The sequence below is a fragment of the Solanum dulcamara genome, chromosome 12, assembly GCF_947179165.1.
Source record: "Solanum dulcamara chromosome 12, daSolDulc1.2, whole genome shotgun sequence".
Lineage (NCBI taxonomy): Eukaryota > Viridiplantae > Streptophyta > Magnoliopsida > Solanales > Solanaceae > Solanum > Solanum dulcamara.
In genome coordinates, this window is record NC_077248.1 from 60,339,645 (window position 1) to 60,359,449 (window position 19,805).

The 19,805-nt window shown below is 33.9% G+C and overlaps 1 pseudogene; it reads right to left on the bottom strand.

Annotated features, from left to right (window-relative positions):
* Positions 1–404: 404 nt before the first annotated feature.
* Positions 405–4,777, bottom strand: LOC129875811 (uncharacterized; annotated as a pseudogene).
* Between the last annotated feature and the right edge of the window lie 15,028 nt (positions 4,778–19,805).

A 19,805-nucleotide genomic window follows, 5' to 3' on the forward strand; every position in this document is an offset into this window, starting at 1 on the left:
TAAATCTTGATAAATGCAAATCTGATACATAAGCAAGATGTATCATATACTTTAAATCTTGAGACAGAATTCTTATGCAAAAAAATTAATGTATCAGAATCATTAAATATTGAGAAATGAGAATCTGATACATGTGCATGATGTATCATAATAAAAAAAACTTGATTCATGTATCAGAATTCACAAAATGTGACACTTATGAATATTATACTCGATACAAGTTTGATACAGTAGAGTATAAAACATAAACTTTGAATTTATATTCCATTTTGATACCAGAGAAAAACATAGTAAATCTGAGGTATGGAAATATTAAAATATACTAAATCTGATACATTACAGTTTATGTATCAGATACATTGGAAGAATCAGAATCACCTAAAATGTGTACTATCAAAAAAAATTTATTGAACATCAATCAGTTCTCCTTGGTTTGGAGATATGTCTCTCCTTGGTTTTTTTGGATCGTCGTTATCGCTAACATAACCATCCATAGCCTTCTGACAACCATATCTCCATAAGAGTGCGGCATATCTTGAACGGAAGAATTCAGCGTTTAGTCCGGTACTTGGAATAGAAATTCCATCACTAAGATATTCAGCAAACATGGCCAGGAAAACTCCACAATCCCTGCAAATAAAGGAATACAGGAATTTAAAAAAAGTAAAATTGACATATGAATGATTTAGGTATACATAGCCGATGTTAAAACTCACAAGCTGCCACTTCCCTGTTGCGCAATTCCTTCAACATACTCAACTGCTAATGGGTGATGTGGTTCAAGCATATTACCGGTTGATTTGTCCTTGTATGAATCAAGAGACGACCAATCAGTACGTTCGTTGTTGTCAAAGAAACCACTGTCTTGCAGGTATGTTGGTAGCATTGCTGCTATCTTTTGGATCTCTTGGAAAGGGTTGCTACTTCTTCGTCTAGGCGATGAATCATACACACGTATCAACCTCTCTTTCAACACAACTACCGCAAGAACCCAATGAAAATCCATGTCGCAGTTTACTGGAATGTATACCTCATCTACCAAATGCCAGGGCAAACCGGCTGGTATTGAGAAACCTCTTATTATGTTCTTCACGGATCTCTCTTGATGAGCTGTAACAGTGGACCTTGCCATATCTTCTTGTGTAGAAATGTTAGGTGGAAGGTGATAGTAGCGTGTGTGTGCATATTCGATGTAATTTTTGAAAATGCAATTTGTCGTTGTGTATCGATAATGATTGCTCAACTGCATCTTCGATTTCTTCCGAAGGTAGTAAAATATTACATCGATGTGCTGCACATTTTAAGAAAGTATTAGTTATATAACAACTAGCATCACATATCAGATTATGTATGTATCAGATACATTTATCTATCTATGTATCAGATACATTAATATGTATGTATCAGGTAGTTAGTATGAGTTGTATCATATTATTTATGATGAAATTTTTACCTCATCGTTCCAGCATCTGTCCGGCTGTGACATTAGGTAGAACCAGTTCTTATCTTTAGGAAATGCCACAACAAAGTCCATTCTTTCAAAGCCGAATGAAGAGCACTTAGATCTGTAATGATCCTCCTTCGAATTCCTGAATGGAAACTTGTAGTTTAATAACATAACAAATATAATACACGACTTGTATGGGTATAAGTTGAATATGTCATACTTACTTGTTGCCATGTGATTTTAGAAGTCCTTTATCTATCCATTCAGAGAATTCTGTGACAAGCTCGGAAGGGGGTTGATAGCATATACCAAAACCTTCAAAAGGGTGTGTCTGATGCGTAACATCTGACAAATTTTCCTTTCCCTTTTCACTCGACCCAAAGTTTGAAAGATACGGCGACTGTAAGATCTTCGAAGGAATCCTGCTTCTTCGAGATGGTGTCTTCGCATCGTCAGACAATACATTAGCTTTTGATGGAAGAGTGGTTGGTAGCTGGCTATCGCGTAATAGACATTCATCCTGAACTTGCTCATGACTAACAGCTGTCAATGGCATGGCTGGTAATGGAAGTCCGTATATTAGAGCATCTATCACATCCAGAGTTTCTGACGAAAATGGTGCTGAAGTATTGGATTCTGATGTGCTTGGTTTGATTTTTTCTTTTTCAATCTCCTCGACTTGCTCTTCTACTTTGGCAGATTTATCATCAGCTACTCTTCCATCTTTCTTTACAGTGTTCTACACGTAATGTATAACGTCATTAAAAAAATTAATAATGTTGATTTTATCTCAATAAAGAATCTGATACATTACCTGTAATGTATCAGAATCAGCAATAAGCTGATCAGTATTTGCTCTTTGTGGTTCCATTTGGTGTGCTGATACATCCTTGACGGATGGTTCATCTTCCTGGAAACATAATAACATTTACTTATGATATATATGTACTAAATGTCTAGATATATATATATTTAAAGAGGTAGAGCTTATACAAAATATATATACAGAATCAAATTATTCATCAATTTGTTTCTGATACATTACCTTTAATGTATCAGAATAAACTTGCTGATCAAATAATTCAGGAACATCTGCTAAAATGCTTTGTTCCGATATGTTGTCCACCTGATTTATCATGGTGGATGGTTCAGGTCCCTGAAAACATAATAACATTTACAATTGATACATGACAATGAAAATTATTCAGAAGTTTAAAAGCATAAATATCAAATATTACATGATGTATGTACCTTAATATCTTCCTGGACATTAGATTTGTCATTTTTTTGGGGTGGGTCAGATTTATTTGCAAAATTGTGCACCTCCAATCCAGTAGGTGCTTCTTGTTGTTCAACCACATGGAATGATTGATCAAAATCATCTTTTTTAACTTGAGATGATGTGCCAGTCATTCGGTTCGCCATACTGTCGATGGCTTTCAAAAGATCAATGTGATTTGAATCCATTTTGTTCTCCAAACGCTTGAACTTCCGGTCAACCTTGATACATGTATATGAAAAATCAGAATGTATCACCTAATTAAAAGTATATTGTACGTGATACATCTTAAAGTAATAACTTACGTATCTCTTTAGAGACTTCTTTATGGACTTCTTCAATGCTTTGAATTGCATATGAATAATTCGATCCGAATGACCGGAAGATTCACCTCCTAAAGCTGACTTCGCCCCTGGTACATTGTCAGGAGAAACAGGCTTTTCTGATTCCTTTGGTGACTTTGCCCCCGGTTCATTGTCAGGAGAAACAAGATTTTCTGATTCATTTGGTGGTATGAAATCCTTGTGCATGTTGGCTGTTTCTACTTGAATTGGCTTTTTAGCAGGGGAAGTCTTCATTCTCTTGGAAGGAGGTGGAGAAGATGTCTCAGCGACATCCCTGGATCTCTTTAAAAATTCAGTGGGTGGTGTTGTTGAGAAGTCCTCAAATCCAGTGACTTCATGAGGTTTTCTGAAATTGACCTTGGCAGCCGATGTTGAATCTTCAGGTTTCTGTTGGCTGTCATGAACGACAATAGATTCCATTTCATGTTGAGGTTGGACAATGTTGGAGCATGGATACTGCAAAAAAATTGAATAATTGATACATGTTAATTCTGATACATAGACATGATGTATCAGAAATATTACTCCTTCATACATGCTAAATTGATAGAAAAACAACATTATCTGATACATACATGCAGATGTATCATGAGATGTAATTCTAGATACATTATAATTTGATACATAAGATAGAGTTTTCATGAGTTGTAAATACTGATAAATGAGTTTTCATGAGCTGTAAATACCTTTATGATACATACCATTATATGTATCAGAAAGGTTATATAAAGTATATGTATAAGATACATTATATCTTGATACATTTATATCCTGATACATAAATATATGAGCTGATACATCCACTTTATGAATCAAATTATACTGTATCAAGGTCATGGATATATAATGTATCTTAGATTTTATGTATAATGAATCAGTGCATAAACGAATAATATTCAAAGCATGTACCTCACTGAAGATGGTAGACATGAATGTCTCAAATTTTGGCTTCACGGCGACAACACGCCAGTTAAGAATTCTGGGAATTTTATTACCCACTCTTACAGCAATTTCAGAGGGAACTTGAGATGCACATTCATATATCCAAACATTCAGAGCGTATGGCATGCCGCCTAGACGATACATTTGTTTGGCATTTGAAAACTCCTGACGCATTCCTTTTATCAATTTTGAATATGCTAATTTCCCCCATGGATATTGCTCATAACTACCATCTTCTACCATCTTGAAATCATCAACTGATATAGGTGCATCACCTAGTTGAGAAAAAACAAAAGTATGGATGAAATAGAGAATGACCATCTGAACGGCATCTTCGTTTGTTTTCCATCCTCCAACCAGAAAACGCTCAACGAAACGAGCTTTGTTGACCCCATTTTTGGCACCAGGAAAATATAAAGACAATAATCTACTTGCTTGATCATCAGAATACTTGAAGTCATTCATATTACCAGTGCATCGCAAACCAGTAATGATAGCAAAATCATTTATTGTAAATCACAGTATATTACCCTGCACATGACGAATGTGCAGTTCTTCTTTGTTTTTTTGGTCTACCTCAAGAAGTAAGAGGCATTTGATGATTTGCCCTTGAAAGTTGCAGTTTGGCATATCTAAGTAGTGACCAAATATAGATTGCCTAAATAACTTTATACCTTCTTCACCTATTGATGATTCAAAATCATCAAGAAAATTAGCCCTATATGCCGTTCCGAATCTCAATGGGTGTGACGGGATCTTCTTGATGACGTATTTCATTCCCTGCATTGACATAAAAATAGTTAAATACAACTTGAACTCTATACATGGATACGATGTATCATATGCATTAAGATATCTGATGCATAAGATGAGATTCTGATACATACAGAAGATGTATCAGAAACAATTATATATTATATTCTGATACATACATGTATATGTATCAGAATCATTAAAATTTGAAACATCAAAAAATGACACTTACACATGGTATATCAGAAATAGTAAATCCCAAAAAAAATTGCATTTGAAAAATACATTATGTATCTAATACATAAATATATATGTATCAGAATCATTAAAACTTGAAATAACAAATACTGAGGCTTAAAGATGATGAATCAGAATTAGTAATTCTCAAAAAATTTCATATGAAACATACATTATGTATCTGATACATAAATGTAGATGTATCAGATTCATTAAACTTGAAATAACATAAACTGAGACTAAAACATGATGTATCAGAAATAGTAAATCTCAAATATTTACATTTGAAAAATACATTATGTATCTGATACATAAATATATATGTATCAGAGTCATTAAAAATTAAAACAACAGAAACTAAAAATTAATAATGATGTATCAGAAATATAAAATCTCCATAAAAAATACATTTGAAAAAGATAATATGTATCTGATACATAAATGTATATGTATCAGAATCATTAAAAATTAAAACAACAGACACCTAAACATGATGTATCGGAAATAAAAAACCTCCAAAAGATTTCCTTTTAAAAAGATATTATGTATCTGATACATAATGATATGTATCAGAAACATTAAAACCTTCACAAAAAATGCATTCTAAAACAAAAAAACTTAATTGAACACATACCTTTGGGAGATTAGGGCGTGTTGTAACCCCTTCAATTTTTTTGACTACTTCATTGGGTGCATGTTTAACTGTAGCTTTTGACTTCAAATTCTCTCGTAGCTTATTCATCACTGCCGGATCGTTACGATGTTTTGATCTAACTTCGTCGTAACCTTCCCAAGACGAATCAGACCCGGGAGAAACAAGAATTCGTTGATTTTTAGTGGACTGTTTGAGACCATGAACGGAATCCATATGTATAAGCTAAAGTATGAGAAACACAAATAGATAGATTTACAGAAGAAAGCAAATGATAAAAAATTAGAAGATTTATCAAAAGATTTTCAGAAGAAATCAAAATATACAAATTTTAGGAGAAATCATATTGAATGAGGATGAATTAAAGTTTCATATAAGGAAAGATTGATACATTACCTTATTTGGAACCTGATTAACACTTGAAGGAGCAAATTAGGGCAAGAAAAGAGGGATAGGGCGGATGTATCAGTGATTTTAGAGAGAGAAAGGAAAAGGAGGGAATTTGGAAATTTTTTGGTGTATATGGGAGTAAAAGTAAATATATTAGGGGAAGTTGTGTAAAAAGGTAATTTTCCATTTTTTCATTTGCATACTTGAGAAGCTATTTGTTGGGCCGCTTTGGGCCAAAGGTCCATATTGTCTAATTATGTTCTCTTTTAAGTTTGTGGAAATTGATTCACATTTGAAACTGATTTTTGGGTCTATGAGAAAGTTCCACTCATCATTTATATTAGAAAAAGATTTGAATGCTCTTTATTTTCTCTATATTTTGGTTCGTCTCTTTTCGAAATAACAATGGTATCGAAGCCTTGGTTATTTATCCGAGTTTTTTTAATGTAGGCAAATGTGAACAAAATGTTTATTTTGATCGCAACCTACTGTCTCAAATAATTAGGTTTTTTGAGTAACTACTCAAGAAAATAAAGTGCGAAATAAGTGAATTAACACTAGTATTTTTACATGGAATTCTTTGTTCAAGGGAGGGTACTACGACCTACCACTTATTATAGAACTTTTTTAAAATTTTTCACTAAACTCGAGCAATTTAAGGTTACAACCGTCCTTGTGTATACCTAGGAATTGTTCCCAACAACCACTATTTCCACCTTCAACAAGTCACCCAATTGTTGGCACTTTCTGCAAGATAGTCAATTACTACAAAACGCGTTTTGAACGCATAGTCAAAAAGGGAACAAAATGCGTCTTGAACGTGTAGTCAAAAAGAGAGGTGCAATACGCGGATTTTACGCGTTTCTAGTTTCCTATAAATAGAGGGACCCTTTCCGTCATTTAGACCATCCCACAAAATACAATCCAAAAGAGTAAGAACACAAAGAGAGTTATACACCAAGATAAATATTGTATTCGTGAGTGTTCTCTTTAGTGAATTATTTCTTTTGCAAGAGAAAAGTGTTAATTGTTGTTTTCTCCTTGTATTTAAAAGCAGTGTACTCTCATATTATCATAGTAAGATCATTCTAACCCATGGTTTTTCTCCTCTATTTGTTTGAGGTTTTTTCACGTAAATTTCTCGTATTCAATTTATTTTCATTATTTATTATCATATCAAACTTTAGTTGTAGTGTTTCCTCCCCCAACAATGGTATCAGAGCTCTCGATTATTCTATCTATTTTATGCAAAGGTACTATCTGAGAATAGTAAATTTTCGTGAATAACAAAATTTGATGACGGTACAGTTTGTCATGATTGTTCACAAAAATATTTAGAAACAATCTAAAAAGGTGCAAAGAAAATAACAATGTCGAGTACAACAAAGTTTGATGTTGAGAAATTCAATGAAACTAATTTCCTCCCCCAACTGCTTAGCTGTAATTGAAGGCAGGCCCACAGACTTTACTGATGACAGCAAGTGGAACGACATAGACAACAACACAGTTACTGATTTACACTTGGCACTAGCTGATCAAGTGTTGTCTAGTGTGGTTGAAAAACGGACGACGAAGGAAATATGAGATACTCTTATGGGATTGTATGATGCCAAGTCTTTGCATAATAAAATCTTCTTAAAAGAAGATTGTATACTCTTCGAACGGAAGAGTCCATGTTGGTTATTGAACATATCAATACTTTGAATACTCTATTTTCGCAAATTACAATAATGGATTGCAAAATAGAGAGTACTGAACGTGCGGAACTTCTACTTCAAAGTCTGCCTGACTCATATTATCAATTCATCATCAATCTAATAAACAATACATATAGTCTATTTTTGATGAAAGTAGAGCCGCTGTCTTAGAAGAAGAAAATCGACGCAAAAATAAGGAAGACAGACAAGAAAATTCGCAACAAGCTGAAGCTTTGATGATGGTGAGAGGAAGACCAACGAAACGTGTCCCCAGTGGGAGTCATAATAATGGTAGATATCAATCAAGAAGTAAGAAGAATATTAAGTGTTACAACTGTGGCAAGAAAGGACACTTCAAGAAAGATTGTCGGTTCAAGAAGAAGAGTGAACACTCTGAGTCATCAAATGCTCAAAGGAATGTTGCAAGTACCTCAGATGATGGCGATATTTTCTGTAGTAAAGCAATATCAAATAATGAAGGCAGAAAATATTTCACTGATGTTTGGATCATGGACACAGGATCAACATGGCACATGACTTCCAGAGAGAATAGTTCCATCAATATAATCTTATCTCAAGAGGGTCTGTGTTCATGAGAGACGATCATGCTTTAAATGTTATTGGTATTGCGTCCATCAAAATAAACATGTATGATGGCACGGTACACACCATTAAGGAGGTATGACATGTAAAAGACTTAAGAAAGAATCTATTGTCTTTGGAACAATTAGATGATAATGGATATTCATATAAGACTCATGGTGGAGTTATGAAAATATCAAAAGGAGCGCTTATAGTGATGAAAACAGAAAAACTTGCTGTAAATCTATATGTGCTTAAAGGTGAAACACACCAAAAAGAAAAAGCATCAACCGCGTTAGCAAGTTCATTTGAAGAATCAATGATGATGTGTCATCGTAAACTTGGCCATATGTCAGAATGAGGTTTGAAAATTATTGCTGAGTAAAAAGCTTCTTCCAAGGTTCAAAAAGGTTTCACTACCCTTTTTGTTAGTATTGTGTTACCAGTAAGCAATATAGAGTAAAGTTTAGCAGTTCCTTTGTTAAAAGTAAGGAAATATTAGATCTGATCCACTCTGATGTCTGGTAATCACCTGTAGAGTCCCTAGGAAGAGCAAAATATTTTATGTCATTTATCGACAATTACTCTAGGAGAAGTTAGGTGTATCCAATCAAAAGAAAGGCATATGTTTTTCCGATTTTCAAAGAGTTTAAAGCGTGGGTGGAATTTGAATATGAGAAAAAGATCAAGTGTTTGAGGACAGATAATTGAGGAGAATACACTATTGATGAATGTGATAAGTTCTGTAAACAAAAGGTATTAAAAGGCAGTTTATGGTGGCATATACTCCATAACAAAATGGAATAGCAGAGAGGATGAACAAAATCTTGTTGGAACGGACAAGAGCTATGTTGGAAACTGCAGGGTTGAAAAAACTATTCTGGGCAAAAGCAGTTAAAACTGCCTGTTATTTGATTAATCGATCACCATTAACCGCAATTGATCTGAAAAAGCCAATGGAGATGTGGATAAGAAAACCAACTGATTATTCTCGCTTATATATATTCGAAAGTATTACTTATGTTATGTACAACACCTAAGAAAAATCGAAGTTGGATGCGAAATCCAAAAAAATGCATTTTCTTAGGGTATGCTGATGGAGTCAAGGGGTATCGCTTGTGGGATCCCACTGTCCGTAAGATGGTAATCAGTAGGGATGTTATGTTTATTGAAAACAAGATATAACCAAAAGAAGGTAGCACTTTGAAAGAAAAATCAGATACTACTGTAGTTGAAGTTGAAGAAATAAAAGAAGCTCCAATTTCTTCTGAGGCAGCATCAGAGCACGAAGAACAAGAGAGAGATGAGATCAAAACTTTACAAGTTCGACAGTCAAATAGGGAGAGAAGAAAATCAGCTTAGCACTCAGATTATTCTATGGAGGAAAATATTGCATACTATCTATTAATAGAGGATGGAGAGCCTTCAACTTTTCACGAGGCTATGAAAGGCCAAGAATTATCTCTGTGGATGGCAGCAATGCAAGAAGAAATTGAAGCTCTTCATAAAAATAAAACATGAGATCTTGTTCAATTACCACAAGGAAGAAAGGACATCGAAAACAAATGGGTCTACAAGATCAAACGTAATAGTAATAATAAAGTGGAGAAGTATCGTGCAAGATTGATGGTGAAAGGATTCGCTCAGAAAGAAGGTATAGACTTCAATGCGATATTTTCTTCAATGGTTTGGATCAGAATATTTCGAGTGGTCCTGGCGATGTGTGCTACATTTGACTTGTACTTGGAGCAGTTAGATGTCAAAACTGTATTTCTTCATGAAGAGCTTGAAGAAGAAATTTACATGCTACAAACAGAAGGTTTTGAAGAACAGGGAAAAGAGAACTCGGTTTGCAAGTTGAACAAATCTCTATACGATCTCAAACAGGCGCCGAGATATTGGTATAAGAGATTTCTTTCCTTCATTATAAGCCTTGGATACAACAGACATAGTTCAAATCCTTGTGTTTATTACAAGATATTTGGTGATGATGATTTTATTAATTTATTATTGTATGTTGATAACATGTTGGTAGCAGGCCTCAATAAAGATCGACTCACAAATTTAAAGGCATAGTTATCTAGGAAGTTTGAAATGAAGGACTTGAAACTAGCAAACAAGATTCTAGGAATGCAAATTCACCGACACAGAAACAATAGGAAGATTTGGCTTTATCAAAAGAACTACTTGAAGAAAATCTTGCAATGCTTGAAGATGTAGGACTGTAAGTCAATTTCTATCACACTTCCTATTAATTTCAAGTTATCCTTAAGAATGAGTCCTAGCAATGAAGTAGAGAGGATGGAGATGTCTCGATTACCATATGCATCAGCAGTAGGAAGTTTAATGTTCGCCATGGTATGTACAAGGACTGACATTGCCCAAGCAGCAGGAGTGGTTAGTCGATACATGGCTAATCCTGATAGAGAGCATTGGAATACTGTTAAATCTTCAAGTGGGAGAATGCAAGATAGTCAAATACTATAAAACGCGTAGTCAAAAAGAGAACAAAACGCATTTTGAATGCGTAGTAAAAAAGGGAGGTGCAATACGCGAAGTTTATGCGTTTCTATTTTCTAAAAATATAAGGTCTCTTGCCCTCATTTATATCATCCCACAAAATACAATCCAAAAGAGTAAGAACATAAAGAGAGTTATACACTAAGATAAATATTGTAGTCTTGAGTGTCCTCTTTAGTGAGTTATTCCTTTTACAAGAGAGAAGTGTTAATTGTTGTTTTCTCCTTGTATTTGAGAGCATTGTACTATCATATTATCATAGTAAGATCCTTCTACCCCGTGGTTTTTCCCCTTTATCTGTTTGAGGGGTTTCCACATAAAATTCTCGTGTCCAATTTATTTTCATTATTTATTATCATATCAAACTTTAATTATAGTGCTTCCCCCCCCCCCCACTTTCTCCTAACTCTTCAATAACTCTACCCAATTGATGAAGTCTCTTTACAACACAAAACAACACCTATAACAATCAATTAATTAAGAAAGTAATAAAGATCTTATTTTGCAACTACAAGAACCTAATTAATACAACTCAAAATTATATATCTTGATAGAAAGAAGTTTACTCATTGTAGAAGTTGAATCTCATGCGAGACTCTTTTATACAGACTCTGCTTTTACTTTGATGTCTCTCTCTTTGGTTATGGTTAAACATCAAAGTTTTTTGACTTGTTGGATTTATGTGAATAAGTATCCGCTTGTAGTTCTCCAAATCTAATGAAGACTTGGTTCAAGAAATCAATCCCTGCTTGACTTAGATTTCATCTTCACACATAAATGACTAATTTCTCCTAATTCCAAATTAATTTCATGTGTTTAATTTTTGATAATATTTTCATAACTTGGGACCCAGTTTCTTGTCGAATTGAATTAAGGCTAATTACAATTCTCTAAAATTTCCTTTTGCATCCTGAATTGTGCAACACCTCAAAAAATTATGTGCTAAGATTCGAACAATTCTTCATGTGTGTAGGCTTGTATCAAATAATTTCTAATAGTAAATATGTGCTAAGTTCAATTCTTTAGTGTGGAAAGAGTTTTGGAGATGAATTAAGGTCATAAGGATCCTATAGCACAAAGTTGAGTTGAAAGCTTCCTTACCGATTGAGTTTCAATAAAAGATTTTACTTGGATCAACCTCAATAAGCATCTCTTAAAATATGAAGTGTTATATGGCCCATAACCTATCAAATTAAATATCTTTGAGTTTTTTTTTTCAATGCCATCAACCATTCATAAATTCAAGTTCGGAGTAGAAAATTATAATTATTTTACCAGAGACGCTATAGTTTGAAATTTCAATCCCAAATACTACGAGTCAAAGTACTACTCGAGGTATCATCTATATGACTCCGTACTTTTATAGTATGATCCATACTGAGACCCCTGGAAAACTTCACAAAGTCCAAAAATTTACCCAGGCAACCACGAGTTAGACCACAACTCGTTGTATCAATGTACGACCAATATATCATTGTATATCAGTTTTTTTTAGATTTTATAAAAACGTTATTTTAAGTTTCTTTTTTCACTTTTCACTCTTTGGTGAAACCAATAGCCCCAAGAGCTCTCTTCAACCCTACTAAGTTATGGTAAGTATTATCCATAATCTTACAACATAAATCCCAGAATTCTACAAGATTCTAACATCAAATCCTTTTCCTATCTATAGTGAAATCAAGAACTCAATTCTATGGTTCAAGACCTAATTTTTGAGCAAGTCCATCAAGAGTTAATTTCTTCCAAATAAAGATAAGCATACTCTCACAATTTTCTAGTAATTCTAACATAGGATTATGTATCCTAAGCAAGAATCTACCATCAAAACTTAGGGTTTTCAAGATAACTCATCTCAAGGTTCAAGAACGGACTTTCGTGATCCTTCTTTAACGTTAGAGTTTCAGTTGGAATTCAAGGTATGTAAGAATATCATAGTGAGGAACTTAGTTCTTTCTCACAACCCACATCTACATTTTCAGCTAGTATGATAAAAATTAGAATTTTTATCCCAAAATCTATGATTTTGAATTCTCTTTAATTCAAATTATTGATTCTTGATCCTATTATTGAAATTATTATTCTTCAATCTTTGATTGATGGTTCATGTTTATTCTGTGTAACTACCTGTTTCTGTCATTATGGATAGGCCAATGAGGAAGAAAATTGGCCAGAAAACTTCAGAGTAATAACTTGAAAATTTTTAGCCTAGGCCAGACTTGGACGAAATCTGAGTTAAGCGAGGTCTAGGGTAATTCGGTAATGGATGGGTGATTAAATTTTAAGTTTGATCTTTTGAGTTGATAGCCAAGATGGTACAGAGCATGTACGGCTTCACGAACTCGAATTCAAAACTTGGTGTGAAGTATTAAATTTAGAACATCATGGATTGAGGGTGTATTGCAAAATGGGAGTTTGAAACTCAAATGTCAACGTTCTATCTTCGCACATCCCACTAGAGTGGGATTATTTCTGCCAGGGCTGGGCCGCTGTGCGGGATGGGATCCACTGTGGTGGGCCAATCAAGACAAAAATGGGGTAAAACCTTAGAAATGTTATTTTTCTGCAAAAATCGTTCTTAAAGAGCTAAGAGGCGATCTAGGGCAGTTTTTCATCGATTTTCCATGAATTCTCGCGCCAAAGGTAAGTTAATTACTCCCCTACTCCATATTTAGATTCTTAGAACTTAGAATCATGTTTGGTTACCCCGTGGGGGAGAGTTTTGGCCTGAAATTAATGGTGGAAAAAGTCTAGTAGAGCATTAGAATTATGAGTTTGGCCAAGGGTTGGTATTTTGTTATAATTCATATAAATTATGCCATTTTATTGATCATTTGCATATGTGTGATTGTTTTTAAACCAAGAACAAATCGAAAGGCTTCGAAAAGGAAAAACTTCAATAATTTAGAGTTTCAAGGCTTGGTTTTGAGGTAGGTAATAGTTTTGTCTTTCGGTATATTTCATATATGCTTGTAAACTACTTCATCTGTATGCATATATGTATTTGAATAGAGAAAGATAAAATGAACCACATGAAATGATTGTTTATTGTCAATGGATCGGATGTCGCATTCCAACACATAATTGGATCGGGTGTCATATATATCTGACACGTATTTGAATTGGGTGTCATAATCCAACACAATATTGGATCGGGTGTCACGTTTTGACACATTAACAGGTGAAGTGTAGGTTCTATGAGGGAATCATTATTGACTATGAATTGTAATTGAGACTATTGACCTGTGTAAATGCATGTGTACTGTTAGGAGATGACAAGTCGCAAAGTATTGTGCATATATGTGTTTACTGTGTTGTAGTTACTTGTTACATATCTCACTTATTAGAATAGTTGTGTGATCCTACCAGTACATCATTGTTTTGTGTATTGATACTACACTTGCTCTTTCTTTGTTGAGTATAGGACATCTTCAAGCGGATGTTGAGAGACCTCGAATAGACGATTGCTGAGTTTACAGAATTCAAGGGTGAGCCAGTTCTTTTAAGCTACCATAAGTTCTTCTCAATATTGGCCCCTCCTTTCCGGACTTAGATTTTTCAGACATTATTTATTTTATGACTTTTCGGAGTTGTATCCCCTTCCTTTAGACTTGTTGCTTCGTCAGAGTTTTGGTACAATGACTTTCAGACTTAGAGATATTTCCACATGTTTTTAGTTTGAATTGGCTGAGTTTATGGAGACTCAACACCTTTTTCTTATTTAACCTGTTTCCACATCTTAAATTGCCTATTTCTCGTTGTTACTGGTTAGTATGAGTTGTAATAGTGGTTCTCCCACCGAAGGGTTAGAGTGGGTGTCAATCACAGCGGGTCAGGGTCGTGACATCCTACCACATAGGTCCTTCTTAGTCAAAGTTATTCAAAAACCTTGACGTATTATTTCATATACATTATTTGCATGACTAAAGTATAAATTACAAGTTTTTAAAAAAGTATTTCAATAAAGTGTATTTAGTTTCAAGTGCATTATTTCAGAAAGATTTTCAATAAAGTATATTTTGTATGAAGTGCATATTTTCAAAAAGAAAGCATAGTCAAATTTTCAGAAAGTTGAACCAATCCAAATGCATTTATATATCTTTCTATATTTTAGCCATGTAGGGCTAGGTAGGTACCTCTCCATCCTAGGCGTTAATCCGTCAGCTGAAAAATCCTACTTTCCTTAACCCACATTTTATTTCTAGCTTAATTCTCTCAGGTTCCACTAGAAATTGTTTGTTTATCTTATTGGTGGCAATAAAATAGTGAGCATAAGAATAAGATAACAAAACATGGATAGTAGAAACTAGAATCCACAATAACAATCGATTAAAAGAATATGATGTTCATATTATGCCCATAACCCTAAATACAGGGCCTTTAGCCATTCATAATTCTATTACACAAGCTAAAATTCATATAAAGATAAGAAATAAAGCTATGTAAATTGATGAAGAGGTAACCTAGAAGAAGTTGCCTTTAATCTTGTTCTATGCTCCTCAATATGTTTGTCATCTTCTTCAAACAACTAAGTTTGAATATTTATAATATTTAAAAACGCCTAGGAGGACCCACCAAGCCTCAACACCAGATTCCTTTCCTGTTTATATATATTTTTGTCTTTCCTTTCCGATGGAGGTAATACTTGTTAATGAAATTATTCTCCTATTTAGAAGCTTTATATTTGTGACACTAGTTTTTTTGGTGACGTTTAGTTATACTTCCACTTTTTATATTATGATTTTTCGTTTATGGCTTAATGTTGATTTTCTCTTTCAGGTGCACTTTTAAATTATTAAAAATAAATTTAATAACATATTTGATGCTAGCTATGAGATTTGAATAGGTATCATCATGACTTAAGATTTTTGGAGCGTGCTTGATAAAGATGGTCGTCACTCTTTCCTTTATGAATAACTAAAGATTTTTTCTTCTCAAATAAAAATATTTTAATTTTTTGTGTGTATTGAAGGAACCCAAGTTATGCAAATTCATTGTGTATGAACTTACTATCAGAAAGAACCTGGCTATGCCTATATATAGCATCAGATATACAGTAGGGGTAGTTTATGTTTGTCACCTGGTTTTAGGGAGCAGCCTTACAAAAGTGAGTTTTTTGGAAGTAAGAAAATGATAGAACAATTAGTTGCTTGAAGAAAAATATTTAACTTCAAGCAGAAAAATAAGTCTTAGACCATCTCCAATCCACTTTTATTTTACTCTCTATTCTCTATATTTGGTGAGTAAAATAGAGAATGACCTCTCCAACCACCCTCTATTTTACTCTAGACTCTCCAATTATAGAGAGTTAAATAGCCGTTCTCCAAATTTGGAGAACTACTATTCATTAATATATATATATATAATCAACATACTATAAATCATATAAGACCATTAATTAAATCTCTAATATTCATAATTATTTTTAATGTAATATAAAATTTAAAAAAATATATTATTTAATATATACCACTTTCATCCCAAATTAATAATATTTTTCATTTTTTAGTTAATTTTTCGTCACTTTAAATATATAATTTAAAATTATAATTGTTTTTTACTATGAAGAATGCACAAAATTTAAATGATAAGATGAAATTTTTTATTTAAAAATACGATATATAAACAAAATAATTTAAATACAAGACAACAATACAATACATAACATGATAATTTTAAAAAGGTATAATTCATTTAATTTGGTTTCAGTTGACAATTATGCACTTCAACTTTGGGTGTGTACAAATAAGCACTTAAATTTGTATAAAATTATATTGGCAATGATTTTTTGAACAATTTTTTTTTTTCAAAATGTAAAACCGTGCAATGGCAGCGATTTTTTGAACATAATTTTTTTTTCAAAATGTAAAACGCTGCACTTGCAGCGATTTTGATAATTTTTTTAAAATATACATAACTGATATAGCAGCGATTTTTGACCCTGCAAAGAAAAGTAAGAAAAGAAAGTCAAAAAGGAGGTGTTGCACATGTACCGTCCTTTTTACTTTTAGAAAATGAAAATGGCAAAAGACAGTCCAAAAGGCGGTGCATGCCTTTTTTTAAGAAAAAAAATTACAGAAACAAAATACGTTTTTGTTTCTTTTACGCGCTTTTGTTTCTTATAAATAGAGGCCCTTCTACCCTCATTTATAATCATCTACAATCCCAGAAAGAGAGAGTAAGTATATAAAGAGAGTTATACACCAAGATAATATTGTAGTCTTGAGTATCCTCTTTAGTGAGTTGTTCCTTTTACAAGAGAGGAGTGTTAATTGTTGTTTTCTCCTTGTATTTGAGAGCAGTGTACTCCCATATTTGAATAGTAAAATCCTTCTACCCCGTGGTTTTTTTCCTCTATTTGTTTGAGGAGTTTCCACGTAAAATTCTCGTGTCCAATTTATTTTCTTATTAATTGTCCTATCAAACTTTAGTTGTGGTCCTTTCTCCACCCAACAGTGGTATTAGAGTCTTCGGTTATTCTGTCTGTTTTATGCGAAGGTACTATTCATGAATAGTAAATTTTTGTGAATAGTAAAATTTGGTGAATAGTATTATTCACGTGAATAGTAAATTTCAGTGACGGTATAGTTTGTCACGATTGTTCACAAAAATATTCAGAAACGATCTAGAAGGGTGTGAAGCAAATAACAATGTCGAGTACAACAAAGTTTGACATTGAAAAATTCAATGGGACTAATTTTTCATTGTGGAAAATGAAAATAAAAGCGATATTAAGAAAGGACAATTGCTTAGTTGCAATTGAAGGCAGACCCACAAATTTTACTGATGACAGCAAGTGGAATGACATAGACAGCAACGCAGTTGCTGATCTACACTTGGCACTAGCTGATTAAGTATTGTCTAGTGTGGCTAAAAAGCGGACGGCGAAGGAAATATGGGATACTCTTACAGGGTTGTATGAGGCCAAGTCTTTGCATCATAAAATCTTCTTAAAAAGAAGATTGTATACTCTTCGAATGGAAAAGTCCATGTCAGTAACTAAACACATCAATAATTTAAATACTCTGTTTTCGCAACTTACAACAATGGGTTGCAAAATAGAGGGGACTGAACATGCAGAGCTTCTATTTTAAAGTCTGTCTAACTCGTATGATCAACTCATCATCAACCTGACGAACAATACAGACAGTCTAGTTTTCGATGAAATTACAGCCGCTGTCTTAGAAGAAGAAAATCAGCGCAAAATTAAGGAAGACAGAAAAGCAAGTTCGCAGCAAGCTGAAACCTTGATGATGGTGAGAGGAAGACCAACGGAATGTGGCCCCAGTAGGAGTCACAATCATGGTAGATCTCAATCAAGAAGTAAGAAGAATATCAAGTGTTACAACTATGACAAGAAAGGGCACTTCAAGAAAGATTATCGGTTCAAGAAGAAGAGTGAACACCCTGAGCCATCAAATGCTCAAGGGAATGTTGCATGTACCTCGAATGATGGCAATATTTTATGTAGTAAAACAATATCAAATAATGAAGGCAGAAAATGTTTCATTGATGTTTGGATCATGGACACAGGAGCAACATGGCACATGACTACCCGGAGAGAATGGTTCCATCAATATAATCCTATTTTAGGAGGGTCTGTGTTCATGGGAGACGATCATGCTTTGAATGTTATTGGTATTAGGTCCATCAAAATAAAGATGTATGATGGCACGGTACGCACCATCCAGGACCTACGACATGTAAAAGACTTGAAGAAGAATCTATTGTCTTTAGGACAACTAGATGATAATGGATGTTCATATAAGACTCATGGTGGAGTCATGACAATATCCAAATGAGAGCTTGTAGTAATGAAAGCGGAAAAACTTGCTGCAAATCTATATGTACTTAAAGGTGAAACACACCAAGAAGGAGAAGTATCAACCGCGTCATCAAGTTCATTTGAAGAATCAACGATGATATGGCATCGTAAACTTGGCCATATGTCGGAATGAGGTTTAAAGATTCTTGCTAAGCAAAAGCTTCTTTCAGGACTCAAAAAGGTTACACTACCCTTTTGTGAGGATTGTGTTACCAGTAAGCGAAATAGACTGAAGTTTAGCAGTTCCTCTACTAAAAGCAAGGAAATACTAGATCTGGTCCACTCTGATGCCTGGCAAGCACTGGTAGAGTCCCTAAAAGGAGAAAAATATTTCGTGTCATTTATCGATAATTACTCCAAGAGAAGTTGGGTGTATCCAATCAAGAGGAAGGCAGATATTTTTTTTTAGTTTTCAAATAATTCAAAGCGCGAAAGGAACTTGAATCTGAGAAAAAAATCAAGTGTTTGAGGACAAATAATGGAGGAGAATACACTGGTGATGAATTTAATAACTTCTGTAAACAAGAAGGTATTAAACGGCAGTTCAAGGTGGCATATACTCCACAACAAAATAGAGTAGCAAAGCGGATGAACAAAACCTTGTCAGAACGGACAAGAGCTATGTTGGTAACTTCAGGGTTGGAAAACCTATTTTGGGAAGAAGTAGTCAAAATTACCTATTATGTGATCAATCGGTCACCATCAACCGCAATTGATCTGAAAACGCCAATGGAGATGTCGACAGGAAAATTAACTGATTATTCTCGCTTACATATATTCGAAAGTCCTGCTTATGTTACAACATCAAAGAAAAATCGAAGTTGGATCCAAAATCCAGGGAATACATTTTCTTAGGGTATACTGATGGAGTCAAGGGATATCGTTTGTGGGATCCTACAATCCGCAAGGTGGTAATCAGCAGTGATGTTGTATTTGTTGAAAATAAGATACAAACAAAAGAAGGTAGCACTTCAAAAGAAAAATCAGAGACTACTACAGTTGAAGTTGAAGAAATAGAAAAAGTTCTAGTTTCTTCTGAAGCAGCACCAGAGTACGAAAAATAAGTGCAAGCTGAGATCGAAACTCCACAAGTTCGACGGTCAACCAGGGAGAGAAGAGAACCATCTTGGCACTCAGATT